Source organism: Artibeus jamaicensis, unplaced genomic scaffold (assembly GCF_021234435.1).
Source record: "Artibeus jamaicensis isolate MK-2021 breed Jamaican fruit bat unplaced genomic scaffold, CSHL_Jam_final contig_387, whole genome shotgun sequence".
Taxonomy (NCBI): Eukaryota; Metazoa; Chordata; class Mammalia; order Chiroptera; family Phyllostomidae; genus Artibeus; species Artibeus jamaicensis.
In genome coordinates this window covers 32,371,201-32,387,091 of record NW_026521812.1, presented here as the reverse complement: position 1 = coordinate 32,387,091, position 15,891 = coordinate 32,371,201, and the positions used below count along the sequence as shown (strand labels likewise).

The following is a 15,891-nucleotide window of genomic DNA, read 5'->3' as shown; positions in this document are numbered from 1 at the left end:
TGTCCGTTCCCATGGGCTGCTTGCCTAGCCTGAGAAGGAAGTGTGGGAGCAGGAAGGGTGGTTTCCTGGGTCTCGGTGGTCGCCAGAGGGGCCTCAGCTGAAGCTGTACAATTAGATTTAGCGTCCCCCAGGGCAGGTGCCTGAGAACCAGATGTGGAGTGGGCGGAAGAAAGGGACTTCCGGGAGAGCGAGCGCGCACCGCGGCTTGCCGCCGGCGGCGGGGATGGGGGTGTGAGGCGCCGCGTGCGCGCCTCCCCGGGGGCGGGGTAGGAGAAGAGAGCGTGCACGCGGGCTCGCGGGAGGAGGGCGTGGGGGCGTGCGTGCTAACGCGCCCCAGGCGGGAGGGGGCGGAGCCTCTTGGCGGTGTAAGCCCGCCCCGAGGTCCGCGGAGGTGCGTCTTTAAACTGACACGGCTGCGGTGGGGGTGGCCAGAGGGCGCAGGACGCACCACCTGCAGAGCTGGCTGCTGCAGTTTCTTTACTAGCAAACACCATTTCCCCCGCGGGAGCGTCCGGGAGCGCGCAAGTACACACACACACACACACACACACACACACACACACACCCGCGCCGGGAGCGCGCAAGTACACACACACACACACACACACACACAGACCCGCGCTGCCCGGGGGCGCGCAAGTACACACACACACACACACACACACACACACACACACACACCCGCGCTACCCGCTTCTTCTTCACAACTGCATCCCCAAACAGGCAGAGCAAAGCCACTGCGGTTTCTCTTAACCTCATCATTGTGGGGCGAAGCTGAGCCATTGTGTATCTGGGAAAGCCCGGTGCTTACGTTGCCGCTTCGGGTACATAACCCAGCAGAACACTCGCCCCATCGGGTAAGTCAGTTTCTCTCCTTGTAACCTGTTCGGGATCGGTGCCTGCAGACCAGAGGGAGATGGTGAGAAGATGCAGGTGCGCCAGTGGGGTGAGACCAAGTTGATTGAAATTTCGGGGGCATGCAGTGTCTTCTAGCTTCGTCTAGCTGGAGCAAGTACTACTCCTTATTACTTATTCTACCTAAGCCTGAAGTTGCTACCCCCCTTCTCCCCTTCCCTCAGCCCAAGATATACTGTGCTTCTTGGTTGCCAAGGAGACTTGCTTAAACATCAGCCTTGGGACATCTATTGAAAGAACTGGTTTCTTCAATGATGCTGTTATTTATTTTGAGTTTTTTAAATGAAAAAAAAATACACGGAGGACCATGTGGTAATTGGGCATTCGTTAATCTGTATTCAGGTGACGATTTCATTCAACTTCAAGAAAAGCGGTAACTGCACAATATGGTTTTAAAAAGATTGGTCAGATGAATTAGTTTTTAACCGATGTGTCTTGAATCATAAATTACTTCCATTTTGGTGACCTTATAAAGAAAAGATGATTCCAATTAAAATCCTTTCTTTCTCTCTGTGTCCACATTATATTTTGCAGTTCATTCAGGTGTGATTATCTTAACATTGAAAGCAGAAGATGAATCAATCGTGGCTCCCCACACAAGGGTGATCCTCTGTTGTAAACTGACCAGAATAGGAATACATATGTGACATTTCTAATGTAAGGAGATAGCAGTCATAACATACATCTTGGCTAACATTTCTATATCCACTGCATTATTATTTTAGTGCAGCGCTCTGCAGCTCTTCCCATTTCTGAGATTATTTTTCTTTCAAGTCTCTTACTGATTTTTTGACATATATCTATATGTAGATAGATAAAGATATAAAATGTGTACCATGGCTGAATACTCCAGATTCTAAGTTTTTGGAGCCCATGTTAAAACGTAGAGGGAAGGATGCGCAGAGAAAGCTTCATAGGTCCTGTTGGTTATTTTCTGATGGATTGGGTCCTCTTCCGGAGCACCGAGTGAGGCCTAAGGAGGAGGCCAGTGCTCTAATCTCACAGGATCCCCTAATCACTGGGCTGTCAGTTTTACCTTGAAACCTCAGGTGCCCAGTGGGTGAGGCACAGCATTCGAAAGGGTCAGCAATTTGGTAATTACACTTTGCACTAATTTTATACCTTTATCACAAACAGAAATGACCTAGTAAAGATCCAGTGGCATTCAACAATTCATTTTGTTTTCCTTTGATATTTGTTTCTTTTCTACCTTTTACTAAATAACACTAGGAAGTATATGAAATTCTTTCTATTGAGACTTATAAACTGTGTCATACAGAGTGTAATATGAGGATTAAGAAAGCCAATTACAACTGCGGTAGGTGCAGGAGATTTATGCAACTGAAAGGGAACTGGGAAGTGAATAGTGGCAAACATTTTACATTACAGTTTACAAAGTACTTTTTGTGTATTCCCTTTTTAACCCCAAAACGACTTTGTGAGGTCAAGGAATTATGTTTGTTTAAAAAGCTGAGGGACCTGAAACTCATAGTTTGCTGAAGGCCACAGGGCTAGTAAAGGGGAAGCCCTTTTTAGATCCCAGCTCTTTGCCTTTAAAAATATCTGTATGTGCATTTCCAGTGTGTGCACAGGTCTGACAGGTGAGAGGGTGGAGTGGAGCATCCTGGAGGGAGACCTGTGGGAGAGAGGGACATGTGGATTGTGGCTTCTAGAAAGTGAAAACCACTGTAAAGGGGGCAACTCCTACTATAACTGATTGTTGCCACAATTCTAAAAATTCGTGTTCAGGAAAAAAACCCGAAGTTTCCAGAATTTTTAGGGTGACAATGTCCTTAATTTTAAAAACTGAAAGGACCCCATTAGAAGTGTATCTGGGCCACATGTGGCCTGCCAGTTTGCAGTCTATAACTACTGAGGTTTCATTTGTTTCTAAACTGTTTTTTCTAATAAAATATGGACGTGAACAAATGCATCCATCATTTTAAGAGTGATTAAGGGTTTTCAGATTTTGATATTGAAATCTGTAAAAAAAAGAGATTCACCTCTTTCTTCACTAAACAGGTCCAAGTTTGTTCTTGGAGGGTTCCTGGGTCCTCCAGCTTACACTTCAGAGAAAGTAAAAGAGCACGAAGTGCTCCAAAGCAGGCAGTTTTGAATGTGGCGAAACAGATGCACTTACAGTTTAAAACCTCTTATGTTTCTGGCTTAATTTTTGTTCTGGGCATAGGACTAAAAAGTATAAAAGGAGTCCATTGAAGGGAGATATGGAATAAAAAGTTGATCAGAAAAAAGGAGCATCCTGAACCTTTCAGTGAAAAATTCTTGTTAATCGTTTAGGTGGTTAAAAGCCACCACAGAATACTGCAGCATTCCAAAAGAACAAAAACATAAATGGGAACTCAAAGGGACGTTCATTCCAGGACCCTGGCAGAGAAAATTCTGTTTACTCCTTATAATCTGTAATGAAACAAATACCTGTTAAGTAGCTGCCACTTCCTCATATTTCTGCTAAAGCTGTAGAGAGGTCAAGAGATTTCTCTGAAGCATACCTAGTAGTCAGAAAGGAGTGTTATTTTACATTGTTTCTTTTGTGGATCTAAAGAGGTATCATTTAAAAAAACCCAAGATTTGGACATGGACTTCCAATAGTTTTCTTATTCTAAAAGCATCCTGTAAAAGTTGCTTTGGTAGTAAATAATTGCATTTCAGTTTTTCAGTCATGCAACTGTTGTACCCCTAGAAAAGAGCCATAGAGATGTTAGTCGGTAATAATGGGAGGAAGTCCTGGCCGAGTGCTCCGGAGGTAACATTTCTGCCCTGGAAGACTCAGACCAAACATACATCCTGCTCCTGCGGCTTCCACTTTTCCAGCTCCTTCTGCATACAAGCTGCTTTCCACGTTGTCTTCACAACTCCCCTATAAGTGGGCATCTTATTTCCATTTTACAGATAAAGAACCCAAGACTATGTGAAGTTAAACTGGATCAATGAAGAAAAACTTTAAACCTAAGCAGCTTCTCTCGCTTTACATACATCCTTCTCTACCAGTTATCTAATAGAGGTTATAGATATATATATAGAATTGTGATTTCAAGGCAGTTGTGTGTTAAATGATATAATACATATGCAATATTCCATAAAACAATAGAGAAAAACATTTAAAAATACTTTGTGGAGATCTGGCAAGTCTTGGGTGGGAGGATGAATGCTGGACTTGGGTGGCTGAGTCTGATGCTAATAAATGATCCTTTTAGCTATGAGAAGCACTGCTAGACAATCGGTTGGAAATGTCAATTGAGAGGATAATGCACAAGGTCCCTGCTATTGATGAGCTCATCACTGTAGCTGAAGGGATGACCAGACTGGGAAGAAACATGGTCTCCAAGGTGAAGTGCAGCACAAGATGGAACTGAGGATGTGTGTGTGCGGGGGGAGAAGAACACCAGTTGGTGGAGGACGCTAGGAGGGGAGCAGTAGATGCAGGACTATCTGGAGTATAGTATGGATTCATCTAAAAGACTGAAAATAAATAGGGGATGAGCCCAGCATTGTATTCTTTATGCAGAGTCTGATATACAGTAAATACTCATGAACTATTATTGTGTGCCTGTATTCTTAACATCCAACATCTGGCATGTAATTTCCTCTTTTTTTAATCCTCACCAGAGAATATGTTTATTGATTTTAGAAAGAGATGGTGGGGGAGAAAGAGAGAGAAACATCAATCAGTTGCTTCCCTTATGTGCCCCGACTCGGGATTGAACCCACCACCTAGGTATGTGCCCTGACTGGGGATTGAACCTGCAGCCTTTTGGTGCACTAGATGATGCTCCAATGAGCTAATCCAGCTGGCCAGGGCTAATGTCCTTTTTTGGTAACAGTTTTCTGTGGAAAGGAAGCTCACATAGATATTTTTATATGGATCAGTGGAATGAACAGATATTTTGAAAATATGTGCGTTTTCAAAAATGGGGAAAGAGATTCTGTAAATCATATGAACAGGGAAGAATGTATCAGTGTAAACATGTCCTTCTGTGGGGCCGTAGACTTTAAGGTTAGGGAGGCCCTCCCACGTAGAGGTTTTAAGGTTGGATGCACTGTTGATGATGTCCCATATCTGTGGGATGAGTGAGGAGAAATGTAAGCTGTGTGTTAGCTGTTTGAACATCTGTCCTTAAACCCAGAGAAGCCTTTGGTTAACAGATAAATGGACTCTGCTCTTGGTCCTGGCTGAATCAACATTCTTGTTACCTGAATGGAAATGTGAAAAAAAACGTGACAAGCAAGTGGAAGTTAGGCTTGTATTCAAGTACTAGATCGGCAGTGACTGGATGGAGAGCCACCTGTTAGAATGGTGGGCACAGGTTAACAGGATGAAATAAAGTGGGAAACATGGCAGAGCTAGCTGGAGTCTAGCACTGAGGACATTTGGTAGGATAGGAGTTTTCTTTCAAGTTGGAGGGATTTGAATTCCCGTTGGGTACGATATAGTAGTCCCCCACTTTCCATGGTTTCAGTTTCCACAGTTGCAGTTACCTGTGGTCAACCACAGCTCAAAAACGTTAAATGGAAAATTCCAGAAATAAACCTTTTGCAAGTTTTATATGATGCGCCATTCTGAGCAGTGCAATGAAATCTCGCACTTCCCCACTCCATTCCTCCTGGGACGTGAATCATCCCTTTGTTCAGTGAATCCAGACTGGATGTGCTACCTGCCTATCAGTCACTTTGTAGCTGTCTCTGCTGTCAGATCAACTGTCAGGGTAACCCACTGCTTGTGTTCAGGTAACCCTTATTTTACTGAGTAATGACCCGAAAACACAAGAGTAGTGACGGTGGCAATTTGGGTACGCCAAAGGGGAGCTATAAAGCGCTTCCTTTAAGGGAAAAGGTGAGCACAGTACAATAAGATATTCTGAGAGATGACATTCACATAACTTTTACTACGGTATATTGTTAAAATTGTTCTATTTTGTTCTTAGTTGTTAATCTCTTGCTGCTCCTAAATTAGAAATTAAACTTTAGCATAGATATGTATGTATAAGAAAAAAAACAGTGCACATAGGGTTTGGTACTATACGAGGTTTCAGGTGTCTACCAGGAGTCTTGCAATGAGTCCCCTGTGGATGAAAGGGTACGGTTACATAAGCCAATGTGATGATTTGCTCTTCACAGGTACATTGGGCAGGTGATGGAAAACAATAGGAACAAAGATGTAAGGACCCCATCTCTCTCCGGTGACAGTGGAGACCGACCTACCTGGTTATGTCTCTGTGTCAGGCAGTGCCTGAGTTCCCCTTTCTTGTCCTTATGTCACTGGCTCATGTTATTTCAGAATTTCTTCCGGTTTGAAAAGTAGAACTTGAGAATTTATCCTAGAACATCTTGCTTTCCCTCTTATTGGGAAGTAATAGATGGAGTTCATTTTGTTCGCCTTTTCCCCGGTTTCGCCATTTCTGATCAGGTCCTTCATCCCCATGCCCTTCTGGCCGGGATCTTGACCCTGAAGGGGTGGAGGAAGCACTCAACTTTCTTCCTATTTCTTCTCTTTGGCATCGTCACATATGCACATGGCAATGCATGACTGCATTTAATTTAACTTGATTTAGACATATGGCACTATCAATTTTGGTGAGATTTTAAAAAGAACTGTGATTTAAAAAATAACAGTTTTGCAAACTTGACTTGGATTCGGATTCGTTCTACATATGGCAAAGAACTGAAAGCTGTAAGGTTGTCTAAAATAGTTTTGCAAGATTGAAATTGCCAACCTGATAAGATGATTTTTAAATGAAGAAGGAAAATCTTTGGCAGTTTTCATAGACTCTTGACTTTCTCCTCTGTGTTTATTTGAGGCATAATATATGCTACTTTTCATGCCAGATGAGCCGGTTCCAGTGTGAAGCAGGGCTCCCCCCACCTCCCACGGTACAGCCGGTTTGGCATACAGGGTATTGATGGGATGAGTAGCTTGATCCTGCCTGATGGTTCCAGTGGGAACACATTCAATGCTAATGGATCAGACACCAATCACAGTGGAGGAGGCATTTTGCAATTTTTTATGACTCAAGTTCTGGTACCTCTTTTTAAACTATTACTTAGGAGCCTTGTTATTTGCGAGTCTTAGTTCTTCACTTGTATGTGCAAGGTAGTGTGTGCCACAACCAAAAGAACATGAGCCCGAGGCCCGGTTTGAATACTAAATCTGATGCCTTTGCTCTGTTACTCACTGTCTAGTCACATATCCCCTCTAGGTCTCCTTTTCTCACCTGTAAAATGGAATTCTATTATCTGGATTGTAGGGCTATTCTGAGATTAAATAAGATACAGGTAGAAAGCATCTAGCACGGTACCCAATGCATAATAGAATCTCAGTACCTACTAATTCCTTCCCTTCTCTCCCTTCCTACCTTTGCCTTCCTCAAAATGAGGGTACAATTCGCTTAAATCTTGTGTACCATGTAAAGTGTCTTCATCCAGTGTGTTAGCCTTAGGGAGGAGCTAGCCTCTTCCTGTAACACAGAGCTTGAGTGAGCAGTGGGCTGCTTAAGTGGGCTCTCCTGGGGAGAGGGGTGCACGTATTGGGGTTATTGGTGTCGCCTTGCTAGCAGGCCACTGCCTCTTTTTGTGCAGCACCTTGTGCCACAGCCTGTCCACAAGGAAAAGAGGCAGGGTCAATTTACTCCTGCCTAGGCAGCCCACTGGGGCTGCATTATAGAATCTCTTCAGGGTCCCCATCTGTATAAGGCACAGAGCAGCCCCTTGTGGCCCCTGTGGTTTAATAAAGGCAGTACCAAGTACCTGGTAGTTACAGACCTCCTAGCATTTCTGTGAGGTCAATTGCCTACATCTTTCTAGACAATTAGGAGTTTCCCTTCATGCTGAATTATGTAGATTCTATGAAAAGGTGAAGAGCTCACCAGGCTCCAAGGAAAAACTCCTCAAATTCACTTTCAAGTCAGATCAGATTAAAGCTTTCCCAAAGGGAACACTTTCTTAGTTAACTCTAGTGTTTTTATTTTTATTTTTTCCCTACACCACTATCTGTCCTGTGCTCCACCCCTGACAAGCAACTCTTTGCCCTCACAAGTGGCAGAGTGATTTTGATGTTTTTTTAAATACTGTTTGCGTCTTTGATGACCAAGGAGGGCAGATGAGTTAGTGTGTTTTAACTTTTCTGAAGGTCACCCTCCCAGCTCTGAGGCTCGGGTGATCCAGACAGCAGTAGGAATGCTGGCCGTCCACCGTACTGGTGACTTTTGTAGTAGTGATGACACAGAACATTTATAGAAAGGTAGCCTGAGCAGGACATTTTAGGAACCCATATACCCAGCCAGGTTCTGTTTTTATATGATTCATCAGGTAAATTATAAAGCACATCCTTACAGGAAATACTACTTCTTGGGTGGTAACTGTGCTGTGGCATGTATGTACTTATGTATATGTATGAATGTATTCATGTATATGTGTGTGTGTTGATTTCAGTGTTTCTTTAAATGTGCTGTGATTTAATAAGTTGGATGTAGTTTTAGTAGTTATTGAGTGAAATTTTTTTGATACCTACATAAAGGAAGGTTTAGGGAATTGGTAATGCTAAATTTGTGATCCTCTGTCAAAGTCAGAATATTCTTTACCTTCGATGAATCCAGAAGAGAATATAGTAAAAAGGGAGGGGCTTATTATGTAACATATATGTATTAATTATAGTGAGGTGTGAATACTCCGATGAAAAATATGGTAACCAAGATTAAGTCAGCGCTATATCTTGTGTTTGCATCCAATTTACAGACCAGCAAAGTTACAAAATCATATTACTGAGGGGAAAAAAGCCTGCTTAAATATGAGCATATTTTCAACTGCTGCATGAGAGCTGTGGTTAGTGTTCTAGACATTTATGTTCAGAATTGAGGTAGATATCTGAATAGAAGAGATTTATTTTGATAGAGTCTCTCTTTGACATTTCCTGAAAGGAGACATTTTAAAAAAATACTGGTTTTGTGATAGGCAGCAGTGTAGATAAATTCCAATAAGCCTTTGGCTGCGAAGATTCACTAGTCTTTCCCACACTGAAGTCCTTGAGCTGATATGGCTGATTGCTTTTTTGAGAATTCAAAGCCTAAAGAAATATGAAATGAAAGTTTTGGTTTCCTCTTCTGTGAAAACATTAATTACCTACAATATGATTTGATTTGGGCACAGCTTATCTTCTTTAGCTTTGGGTCACAAGATTATAATTTCTTGAAGGTCTTTAATAATCACCTACAGATAGGGCTTCCTAGTTCATCAAATGTCATTTGAGAAACTCATACACAGCCTTCAGGTCTTCCTACACCCATTTAACTTGCTTTTTACTCAAATCTTAATTTGTGAATCTTAGTGTCATCTGTAGGGTTTTATGATAAATTTCCCTTCTCTGGCCTTGTAATCTCTTGTGTAGTTATCATTGTTTTATTTCTGTGTTTCATGTTGTTCTATCAATATTTATTACCACAAGCCTGCAGTTAATTTATTGTCATTGCATTAGAGTAGAATGGAGTGCTAATATACTTGACGTATGTAATTGTCAACAGGTTTGAAGATGCGGCTGTAATTCATTCCCAGCAAACTCTGTCCTTGTGGCCGAATGCTGGGTGAGCATGGACTTGGGATGGGAGGAGTTCAGTACATGGTTTAACTGTGTAGTAGCCGCAGCTCAACCCACTGGAAATGAGGACATACTTTACCCCTGGACCTAATGGGGCATGCCTTTCTAAGACCCTCTAAATATGTGCTTTAATTACTTTATTTTTATTTTTGGTCACAGTGTTCTTGGGATTCCTGTATATGTTCCTCTTTTTGGAAAATTATATCCTGTGATCGCTTCTGAATTTTGTTACCATTATCCTTTATGTGCAAACTTGCAGTGCTTCAGTCAGCAGCTATTGGTGTATTATTCCTTTCTTTGATGAGCAGACAGAGGCAAAGATGTAGGGGGACCTCTTGAATGTCAATATTAAGTGAGCCTGATTCAAGGGTTGGACCTACAGTTGATCAAGATATTTAGGAGACCTGGATCTCACCAATTCAAGAACTTTTAAAGTATCAGGTGCCTCTCTTCTTCTTAGCTGGAGTCTCCTGGTTGACCTCAGGGATGGGAATGTATTGAGAGTTACAGGACAGGCTCTACCTATGTGGTAGCACAACTCCTCACAGCATCTCATCCCGGGAAGAGGATCCTCCCAGGAGCCAGCCACTTTTCCTCCCTGGCCGACTTCCAGGCTTCCTAAGAGTAGTGCCAGAGTTGATAAGACCTTTTCTGAAGGTGGCTGCCACCTGTGCTTTCTTGGGTCACAGAGCAGAACTGAAAAAAAACCCCACCACTGGTTGCATTTCTGTGGGGTAAAGTGAGACTGGGGAAGTGCACGGTGAGGTGGATTGGGAGAGCAGGAACAGTCAGGGTCAGATTTCTTGCCTTTCCAGCTCTGCCAGTGGGGGAGGTGGTGGTGGCTTGCTTTCAGAACTCTGTGCTTAAGTCTTCCTCTCTATAAATTGGGATTACATTAAGATTCATGAGAATAAAATAAGACATATTTTTTAAAATGCTCTGTTCATATTCAGAGTGCTCTGTTATTGCTTTTCATTGGTCATTCAGGAATCTTTAGAAGATTGTATCTTCTGGGAACTTGCTTTAAAAAATCATATATTATCACTTTTTTACAAAGAAGCCCAGTCCAGAGGTTTGCAACCAGGCCGACTCTCAGAATGCCCTTGGAACTGTTTTTAAAATACGTATTCCCAAAGCCTCTGTAATTACTATGTTGTAATCTGCATTGGTGCTGAGCGGCGGTGCACTACAGAACCTTCCCGAAGGGATTCTGATGAGAGGCCTAATTTGTGTGCCGTGGGTCTGGACCTCAGTGACCTGCTCACACTCTGCTTCTTATTGCTACCTGCCAAGGACAAGCTGTGCCACCTGGATCTGGGCCTCAACTTTCTTGTCATTTATGCTTAGCAAAAAATAGCAAGTCACATCAGTTCTGAGGTCACACAGCTCCCTGGACACTCAGAGGACGTTAAAACATTGCAGGCAATTCTTCACTAACCAGGTGCCCTGTCTGGAGAGATGTGTGATTAACATCTTCACTACTGAAACGGAAGTCAGGATTTCCCACTCAAATTTTTGTGTAACTCTTAGGTGGATTGCTGTAGAGAGCATGTTTATAAATGTCCTCATTGTGTTGTCTAATATCGAAGTAGGTTGATTAAAAATGTGCATTTCTGTATAAAATGAAATCAGATGCTTTTTATTTTATACCTTGTTTTTAGATTAAGAGCATTGATGGCGATTATGTGGTATTATATAAGCCAACTAGAGAATGCTATTTCTATTGTGGATGAAATGTTATGAGTCATTGATTAATAGGTCAGTAGTGAACTGCCACAGAAAACTGTAGATCTTTGTGGCCTAGTATAGATTCTGGGAACAGAGAAGGTACAGTTTTGAATTGTCGTTTACTCTTTATTTTGGGGCGGGTTCAGAAGTGCTTTGCAGGTGTTTAATAGACTTTGACATTTAATATTCTGTCCTTAGAGACTGGCTAAAACAGAGTGTGACTCTGTGTGTGTATGCATCTTTTATGTCTGAGGGGAATTTGATGACTTTCTAAACTATCATGATCGTAAAGCATCAAAACATTTGAATCTTAGGCATTTGGAGGACATATACAAATATTAAGCACCAATATATAGATAAGGAGAAAAAGAGACTTTGTCATTAGACTGCTTGTGAAATCATAAATAAATTTGAGACCTGTTTGAAAATAATCAGTTATGTGTGGCAAGGATGTTACCTAGTTATACCTTTGAGAGAATTCATTTTGAGGTGTGTATGTGAGAGAAGGGCAGATACCGTACTTACATCTATTTGTCCCTGATAATTTAATCATTACTATGACTATTGTGATGGTTTCTCTGATAATGTGTTAGGTACAACCAGCTTAATTTCTTGCAGAAAAGATTGGCTGCTGGAGGACCTTTTTTAAAAAATTTAATGCTTGGGAATATTTTTGAGTCGAAGAAAAAGTCTTTTGACGTAAAGAATGACCGTTTCAGAACTGGAATTGTTTTTATTGAGTTACCTTTTCCTCCCTAGAAAATCAGGTGAAATGCTGTGTTTAGAAGTTTGCTAAATTAAAGTAAGGGTGTACTCTCCTGCCTTTTAGGTCAGGGACAGGAAAGAGATAAATGGAGATAGAGATAGAGATGGAGAGGGAGAGGGAGAGGGAGAGGGGAGAGAAAGGGGGTAAAGATAACTGCAAAATTGGATCAGCTAGTTTTGAGGCTGCAGCTTCAATTAGGTGGTTAGTGCTTGGCCAGTCTGCCAAAATCATCTTTTTGTCCATCTGTGCCAAATTATAGGAAGTAATGGCCTTGGGCACAGCTGCTGAGTTTAATGTGTATTTCTAACTCATGAATTAATGATAATGATCACATAGAGAAGTCTGGTGACCATATGTACAGAACAAATAGAAAACCTAATACATACATATAGATATAGAAGTATAAGAAAGAAAATCTGTATTTTGCATTCTGAAATGAAAGTACATATTATTTAAATCTCCGGATAGGAATTTAACCTTTATACCCTCATGCCTTTTTAGTAGCTTCTCCTAAGGAGTAGTAATTACCAAGAAGGATTGATCTTGACTTTTGGCACTTCTTTGTGGTGCTTCATTCTCGGACATTTCACTTTGACATTGGTATTTTTATAGGAGGTGGGTTTCATTAATACGTACCAACATCCATTGATTGGACTGGATCTTTTCCCAGGTTGGCTGGTCCCTTTAAGTAGAATCACTCAGGAATGAGTGACTGCCATTTGGTGTCACCGTAGGTTTTTTTTGGTTAACTTTCCAGGCAGGTTAAATCTGATGTCATAGAAGGATCATTGAGAAGTTACAAGAGTATAAGCTGTTCAGTAGTCACAAGGATTAAAAAGAAGGTCAAGAATCAGTATTTTAAATAAAATTTTCTACATTTTGCCTTGGCTGGTGTGGCTCAGTGGATTGAATGCCAGCCTGCAAAGCAAGGAGCCACTGGTTGACTCCGGTCAGGGCACATGGCTCGATTGTGGGCCAGGTCCCCAGTGGGGGGGACATTAGAGGCAACCACACATTGATGTTTCTCTTCCTCTCTCCCTCCCTTCCCCTCTAAAAATAAATATTTAAAATTTTTTCTACATTTTGCATTGTTTATTCATTTCTGATGAATGTATTAGAAGGAAACCTACCTTACAGAGTAGTTGATCATTAAAAGAAAGTTACCAAAATTTTGTGCAGTGATTTTGGCATAATAATATAGCAGAGGGGCAAGTCCTCGATACATGCTTTTTAATTTTTCTTTCTCAAAGCCTGCTTCATCCATAGCTTCCCTATCTTTAGTTGCTCGGGATGCAAACCTTGGAGTCATCCTGGTTTCCTTTCTCTCACATGTCACATCCAAGCAGTCAGGAAGTTGTGTAGCTTCAAAGTATACTCAGAATTGGGTCCTTTCTCACCACCCTGAACTGCCACCCTTGTCTCAGTCGGCGTCACCTCTTGTTTGGACTGATGCAGCAGATCCCCACCTGGTCTCCTTTGCCTCCCATACGCTTTTCTCAATACAGCAGCCAGAGGGATATTTTTAAAACCAGAGTTAGGTGACCTTACTCTTTTTCTCAAAACTGCAGTAGCTTCCATCCCAACAACACTCTGGATACGATCTTTCCAGAAATGGGTAGCAGTTTTATATACCGAACTATCAGAAAGAGACATTAAGAAAACAATTACATTTACTATTGCAACAGAAAAATAAGATACCTAGGAATAAACTAAACCAAGGAAGTGAAAGACCTATACTTCAAAAATTTATTAGATATTGAAGAAAAGAAATTGAAGAAGATACAAATAAGTGGAAGCATATACCTGTGTTCATGGATAGGAAATGTGTATACTACCTAAAGCAATCTATAGATTTGACTCAATTCTTATTAAAATACCAATGGCATATCTTACAGAGCTGTCACAAATATTCCAAAAATTTATACAGGACCACAAAAGACCCCTAACAGCCTCAGGAATCTTGAGACAGAAGAATAAAGTTGGAGGTATCATACTGCTTGATATCAAACTATAGTACAAGGCTATCAAAATCAAAACAACTTGGTACTCACACAAGAACAGGCATTTAGATCAACAGAACAGAATAGAGAGCCCAGAAATAAATCCAGGCCTTTGTGGTTAGTTAATATTTGACAAAGGAAGCAAGAACATACAATGGGATAAAGACAATCTCTTAAATAAATGGTGTTGAGAAAATTGGTCAGATACATGCAAAAAAAATGAAACTAGATCACCAACTTACACGATACACAACAATAAACTCAAAGTGGATTAAAAACTTAAATGTAAGTACAAAACTATAACAATCCTAGAAGAAAACATAGGCAGTAAAATCTCAGACATTTCTCATAGCAATATTTTTGCAGATAAATCTCCTTAGGCAAAGGAAAGAAAGGGAAAAAATAAACAAAAAGGACTACATCAAACAAAACGCTTCTGCATAGCAAAATAAACCATCAACAAAATGAAAAGTAACACACCGTATGGGAGAATATTCACCAATGAATATCTGATAAGGGGTTAATTTCCAAAATATATAAAGAACTTATACAACTCAACACCAGGAAGGCAAACAACCCAAGTGAAAAATGGGCAAAGGACCTGAATAGACACTTCTCCAAAGAGGACATACAAATGGCCAATAGACATATGAAAATATTCCCAGTGTCATTAATCATCAGAGGAATGCAAATTACAATCACAGTGATATCTCACCTCACATCTGTCAGAATGGCCATCATCAATAAATCAAACATCAAGTGTCATTGAGGATGGGCCGCAAAGAGAACCCTGGTGTACTGTTGGTGGGAGTGCAGACTGGTGCAGTCACTGTGGAAAACGGTATGGAGTTTTCTAAAAAAATAAAAAAACAACTGCCTTTTGACCACTGATTCTACTTCTGGGAATATCTGAAGAAGTTTGATACACTGATATGAAAGAATATATGCACCCTGGTGTTCATTGACATGTTGTTTGTAATCACCAAGATCTGCAAACAAACCAAGTGGCCATCAGCAGATGAGTGTATAAAATCCCTGTGGTACAATTACACAATGCGTAGTACCTGGCTGTAAAACAAAAAAAAAGGAAGGGAATCTTACTTTTTGTGACAGCATGGATAGACCTGGAGGTTTATGCTAAGTGAAATAAGCCAGTCAGAAGACAAACACCATATGATCTCAATATATGGAAGCTAATGAACAAAATGGGAACAGAGGCATGGATATATGGAACAGATTGACAGACATATGTGTGTGTATCTGTCACAAATAGAGATAGATAGATAGATAGATAGATAGATATATAGTCACATAGACACAGACAACTGTGGAGATAGCCAGAGGGAAAGGAGGGTGGGGGTAGGTGGAGGTGGGCAAAGGGGAAATACATGGGAATGGAAAGGAACTTGCTTAGGATGATGGATATTTGACACAGTTGTGGGTGATTTGTTGAGTTGCCATGTATATGGTTTTTGAATCAATGGCACTCCAACAGATTCAATAAAAAATAATTAGCCATACTTAATTTGCTTTAATATTTAAATTAGCTTCCTGAGTAACTGATTTTAATCGAATGAAACTATAGCTCTAAGCAACACATTTTATTAAGTAGATATCGGGTGATAATTGTAAAACAATTCAGGTGAAGACTGGATGCTGTAGCCAACTTTGTGTCATCCATGAAAGTCCCTTTTACAAGCACATCCCAGGAAAGTGAGCCCTTGGAAAGCACCTTCTCAGTCTTCCCCTCTGGAGCCCCCTTCTGGACAAGGGAAACATAAGATGGTACTGCTTAGCTGCTCTTTTTCTCTTTTACCCTTTACCAATTTGCCTCACTTGCACAATGAGAAGACCACATGGAAAATTGGCAACTCTTT

At 41.1% G+C, this 15,891-nt stretch overlaps 1 protein-coding gene across 6 annotated transcripts in view; it reads left to right on the top strand.

Annotated features, from left to right (window-relative positions):
• Positions 1–376: 376 nt before the first annotated feature.
• Positions 377–15,891, top strand: part of KLHL32 (kelch like family member 32) — a 201,186-nt gene continuing 185,671 nt past the window's right edge. For all 6 annotated transcript variants that reach the window (XR_005082384.2, XM_037144420.2, XM_053664863.1 and 3 more), the window contains exon 1: positions 377–857. The gene's annotated coding sequence lies outside the window, so the exon portion shown is untranslated. The remainder of the gene's footprint in view (positions 858–15,891) is intronic.